This window comes from Periplaneta americana, chromosome 14 (assembly GCF_040183065.1).
Source record: "Periplaneta americana isolate PAMFEO1 chromosome 14, P.americana_PAMFEO1_priV1, whole genome shotgun sequence".
Lineage (NCBI taxonomy): Eukaryota > Metazoa > Arthropoda > Insecta > Blattodea > Blattidae > Periplaneta > Periplaneta americana.
In genome coordinates, this window is record NC_091130.1 from 149214912 (window position 1) to 149220911 (window position 6000).

The following is a 6000-nucleotide window of genomic DNA, read 5'->3' on the forward strand; positions in this document are numbered from 1 at the left end:
AAGTTCCTGGTGCAACAACACATTACAACTAGTAAACATCAGGCCAACAAACAACTAAATTCCAAGCAGAGACAATTGTTTTTAACACAACCAACAACATCGAATGTAAGATCTGAGTTTAACATCGACCTGTGCCGTTCTCTCATCTCTGCTGATATTCCTCTCTACAAACTAAAGAATAAGGTCTTCAGGGAATTCCTTGAAAAATATACTCAACATACAATCCCGGATGAGTCAACACTTAGGAAGACGTATGCTCCATCCATCTACGATGAGACAATACAGAAGATAAGAGATGAAATTAAAGATAGTTCAATTTGGGTTTCCATTGATGAGACTCCCGACAAAGAAGGTAGACTTGTTGGTAATGTAGTTATCGGTTTGTTAAGTGAACAATATTCTGAACGAATTCTTTTACATTGTGATGTTCTAGAAAAGTGCAATAACAAAACTATAGTTAAACTGTTCAACGAAGCTATGGGTATCCTGTGGCCAAAGGGTATTATGTACGATAATGTGTTATTCTTTATTAGCGATGCTGCCCCTTATATGGTCAAAGCTGGACAAGCATTATCTGTTGTATATCCTAAATTGACTCATTTTACTTGTGTGGCGCATGCATTTCATCGTGTGGCAGAAGTGGTCAGAGACAATTTCCCTAAAGTAGATTTGTTGATTTCATCAGTGAAAAAAGTATTTCTCAAAGCTCCCAGTAGAGTTAACGTGTTGAAAGAAATGTACCCTGAAATTCCATTGCCACCAAAGCCAATTTTAACTAGATGGGGTACATGGCTAGAAGCAGTTGAATATTATGCCGAACATATAGACTCTATTAACAATGTTCTCCTTGCATTGGACTCTGAAGATGCAGTCTCAATTGATACTGCGAAAACAGTTACCTGTGACATAAGTGTGAAGAATGACTTAGCTCACATTCAGCATACATTTTCATGCATCATAAAAACGCTCAAAAGTCTCCAAAATAGGCACCTTTCACTATCTGAAAGTTTTGAAATTATAAATAGTACTGTGGAACAACTGAATCGTGGTAGAGGTAAAGTTGCAGATGCAGTAAGAGCTAAGGTGGACACTGTACTTTCAAAAAACCCTGGATATGAAGAACTACAAAAGGTTGTTGCTGTGATGAGTGGTGAATCAACAGTGAAGATTAACTTGGACTTATCCCCAGCAGACATTGTGAAATTGAATTATGTACCAGTTACTTCTTGTGACGTCGAACGCTCTTTTAGTCAGTATAAATCTATCCTCAGAGACAATAGAAGAAGATTCACTTTTCAGCACTTGAAAGAAATGTTTGTAACCTATTGTTATGGTAACAGACAATAAAAATTGTGTTTTGTTGAAACTACATTGGAAGATAAGGTACGTCCATTATATTTTTTGTTTAGTTTGATTAAAATGTACCAATATTTAACGTACATAGTCATTTTTTTATAATTTTAAGTCCATATTTAATTCCATATTTTGGTAAAAATCCATATTTAATTCCATATTTTGGTAAAAATAACTACATATATATTTACATATTTCATATATTTTTAGTCCATATAAATCCGTTCCCTGATAATTAGAATTACAATCCGGTAAACAACACGAACATTTCAGGACGTAATCGATACAAAAAACATTGTAACAAAACCATATGGTAATCATGCTTGGATCGCTACCGACGCCATTTTGGCCACTATCGATACCTGCATTAAGGTCTGAATATTGAAGACGGCCTTGCTTCAACACTTACCAAACTCGACACATACAGTAGGTAACATAATACCGTCGTACATAGTTATTTACGTTGTTAAATGATTTCCAAGAACAAAATTGTTCATATACCTTTTCATATCTCGTGATTTGGTAGAAACCAATTCTCCAATTACTTCCTTGGATTTATTTAAAATTGTTTGTGAGACGTAAATTTCTACATCTGAATCTCCTTCCACGATTATTTCATCTATCGACTGATTGATTGTTGAATGGTATCGATTCTTCATGAATGGTATCAACTGTTTGAATGGTGGGCCCTGAGCCGAGTGTAATGCCTTCATCTTAATATTATTTAAATACAAATCAGGAAATTAAATATATGTACTGTAGTACGAAATAAAACATTGTACGTTACAATGGCGAAAGTGTCTCACGAATTCGATTCGAAATTCTGGCCTCACCTGATCTCAACTCATATGTAAATTCTCACTTTTGCCTCATGTAACGTAATTAACTATAACGTAACTTAATATTTGTCTTATAAATAAGAGTTTAAAAAAAGTAATCCATAATAGTACATTATGCCTATTATGGTAGTAGGCCTAATTAAGACGCGAGTATGTTTATGAAACGAGCGCAAGCGAGTTTCATAATTTTCATACGAGCAATTGGTGAAATGAATTTGCGGGAATGTGCTTTGTGAAAGGCTGGAAGATGACGGTGAATTGATGTTAATTTGTGTGTTGTTTTTTTCGATTGAGTTTAATATTGTCTAATCTCGCGCTAGTTGTCTTTCGATTGCATATCCAAGAATAATCGATACTTGCGCTTTCATATTGCTACAATGGTATTTTCTGATTGTTGGAACACCTGAACTTTAATGAATAGGTGTACTTTAATGAGGTCCATTAAAGGGCTGCTACCAGGTGTATAATTACTACATTTCGGCATGGTCGAGCATAAACATATTTATCATAGACAGTACAAAAAATAATTAAGTTCTTGTGGAATGTATAATGAGTAAGTCTGTGTAATCTTTATTGCACCTAATGGAAATAAATAAATATCGTCCACATCTACGATCTAGGTGTTACGCAATATGCCTTTCTGCCTTCCACCGCGGGTTCGATCCCCGTCTGGGCCACGAAGGAATTTGTGGTGGACAAAGCGGGCGAGAGAGGTTTGTTTCGGGATTCTCCCGTTTTCATTCACCATTATCATTATTTCAGAAATACTCTACAATCACCCTCACTCTACGAAGTCCCGAGGCTGGTCTCCAGAATAAATAAAAACTTGTACACATTCGTGTTTAATAAAGACTTAGACGAGTTTCACGTTTGCAAAATGCGTCATCTCCATGTGACTAATCGGGCACAACACTACGGAATCAGCATATTTTAGACTTGAGTAATCTTTCTGTGAAAGGAAATCCACTCCTCGTAGGGAAATAAGTGAAAATACAATTTTCCAGTTTATACCCCTTCCCGCGATCTTAATCTTTTACACAGACTTAGGCCTACATAGTTCTTTTGTTCCCTGAAGGAAAAATGTTTGTTTCCTTTGGCTGAGAATAGGGATCTGATGTAATACATTTTCATGGAAGCGGCTGCCTTTGTAAGATACTATTTTCATACCGGACTCCCCAGTCTTCCACAGAAAAAAAGAACCGACAGACATCCCGAGACTTCTAGGGGATATTTCGATCTTGACTAAGCACGTAGACTGCTCATGGGAAATGAAGTCAGTCGTTCATGATTTGCGAACCGTGTTTTCCTTAAACTAATGAACAGAAACAGTGGATCAGTCAACAGTCTTTTTATAATCTATATACCCTGACAGTAAGATAAATTTTGCGCCCAGTACCATACCACGCTTCGGCTTCCTTTTAGTATAGGGCCATATTCATAAACGAGACTTTTGATGAAGACTTCCCAAAGTCAAATTTCGTAATAAAGTTTAACTTTGTTAAACTTACTTACTTACAAATGGTTTTAAGGAACCCGAAGGTTCATTTCCGCCCTCACATAAGCTCGCCATTGGTTCCTATCCTGTGCAAGATTAATCCAGTCTCTATCATCATATCCCACCTCCCTCAAATCCATTTTAATATTATCCTCCCATCTACGTCTCGGCCTCCCCAAAGGTCTTTTTCCCTCCGGTCTCCCAACTAACACTCTATATGCATTTCTGGATTCGCCCATACGTGCTACATGCCCTGCCCATCTCAAACGTCTGGATTTTAAGTTCCTAATTATGTCAGGTGAAGAATACAATGCGTGCAGATCTGTGTTGTGTAACTTTCTCCATTCTCCTGTAACTTCATCCCGCTTAGCCCCAAATATTTTCCTAAGCACCTTATTCTCAAACACCCTTAACCTATGTTCCTCTCTCAGAGTGAGAGTCCAAGTTTCACAACTATATAGAAGAACCGGTAATATAACTGTTTTATAAATTCTAACTTTCAGATTTTTGCAAGCAGACTGGATAATAAGAGCTTCTCAACCGAATAATAACACGCATTTCCCATATTTATTCTGCGTTTAATTTCCTCCCGAGTGTCATTTATATTTGTTACTGTTGCTCCAAGATATTTGAATTTTTCCACTTCTTCGAAGGATAAATCTCCAATTTTTATATTTCCATTTCGTACAATATTCTGGTCACGAGACATAATCATATACTTTGACTTTTCGGGATTTACTTCCAAACCTATCTCTTTACTTGCTTCAAGTAAAATTTCCGTGTTTTCCCTAATCGTTTGTGGATTTTCTCCTAAAATATTCACGTCATCCGCATAGACAAGAAGCTGATGTAACCCTTTCAATTCCAAACCCTCTCTGTTATCCTGAACTTTCCTAATGGCATACTCTAGAGCAAAGTTAAAAAGTAAAGGTGATAGTGCAATTCTTTCTTTAACCCACAGGGAATTGGAAAAGCATCAGATAGAATCTGTCCTATACGGACTCTGCTGTACGTTTCACTGAGATACATTTTAATTAATCGAACTAGTTTCTTGGGAATACCAAATTCAATAAGAATATCATATAATACTTCCCTCTTAACCGAATCATATGCCTTTTTGAAATCTATGAATAACTGATGCACTGTGCCCTTATACTCCCATTTTTTCTCCAATATCTGTCGAATACAAAAAATCTGATCAATAGTCGATCTATTACGCCGAAAACCGCACTGATGATCCCCAATAATTTCATCTACATACGGAGTTAATCTTCTCAAAAGAATAGTGGACAAAATTTTGTACGACGTCAACAAAAGTGATATTCCTCGAAAGTTACCACAGTTGGTTTTGTCCCCCTTTTTAAAAATAGGTAAATTATGGACTCCTTCCATTGTTCTGGTACAATTTCCTTTTCCCAGATAGCAAGTACAAGTTTATAAATTTCAAAAGTCCTATTTTTAAACAATACTTCTGAGACTTTGACTTTGGTAAGTCGAGATTTGACGATCTTGTTCTAATGTTGGCAATCACAATCACTGCCTCCTAAACGAATTAAATTAATAGATAGTAGAAACACAGTAGGCATTGCCACAATCAAAGCCATCTTTTGAGTCACAAATAAAATGAAACAATTGAACATCGGTACATGTTAAGCGATTGTTAACCGTTCTTGCAGCTTTACATAAGAATAATGTCGAGGGCTTAGTGTGAAACTAACATAAGTACAAAAATTGGCATTTTTAGACCTTTATACCAATTGATAATAATTTGTTCTTCTACACTGGAGAAAGCGACCCAATCTGCGATCTTTACACCTTCAGTCTTGTGGATAAAATGGTTAACAGGAACTGCGTCTTTCTTTTATAGCGGGCCGTCTTGCAGAGGCTTCACCCTCTAAAGGGCGCTGTATAGATTTTGAAATTTGCACTGATCGTGGATATGGCATGCCAGTGGATATGAAGTGACTGAACTTTCTGTTGAGGCGAATGAACTGAGAAAAAGTCGTATTATTGAAATTCGTGAAGTTTTCGGGCATGTACCCAGATAGAAGACGGTAATCTTGCGTGTGCGAGTACAAGATATGAACTTTTCTGAAGTCTCTGTGCAGTCTGTCTTCTGGAGTTAACATTAAATTTATATATTTTGTCCTTTGTTAAGCTATGCCAAAACAAGTGAAATCATATTTATTACAACAATAGATTGGAAATGAATCCAACTTTACCACCGAGGGAAAGTTAAATATGTTATTTAAAATTGACTGTAAGCATACATTTTTAACAATCAGGCAAATTTTTCGTCGCCTTTCATAGTTT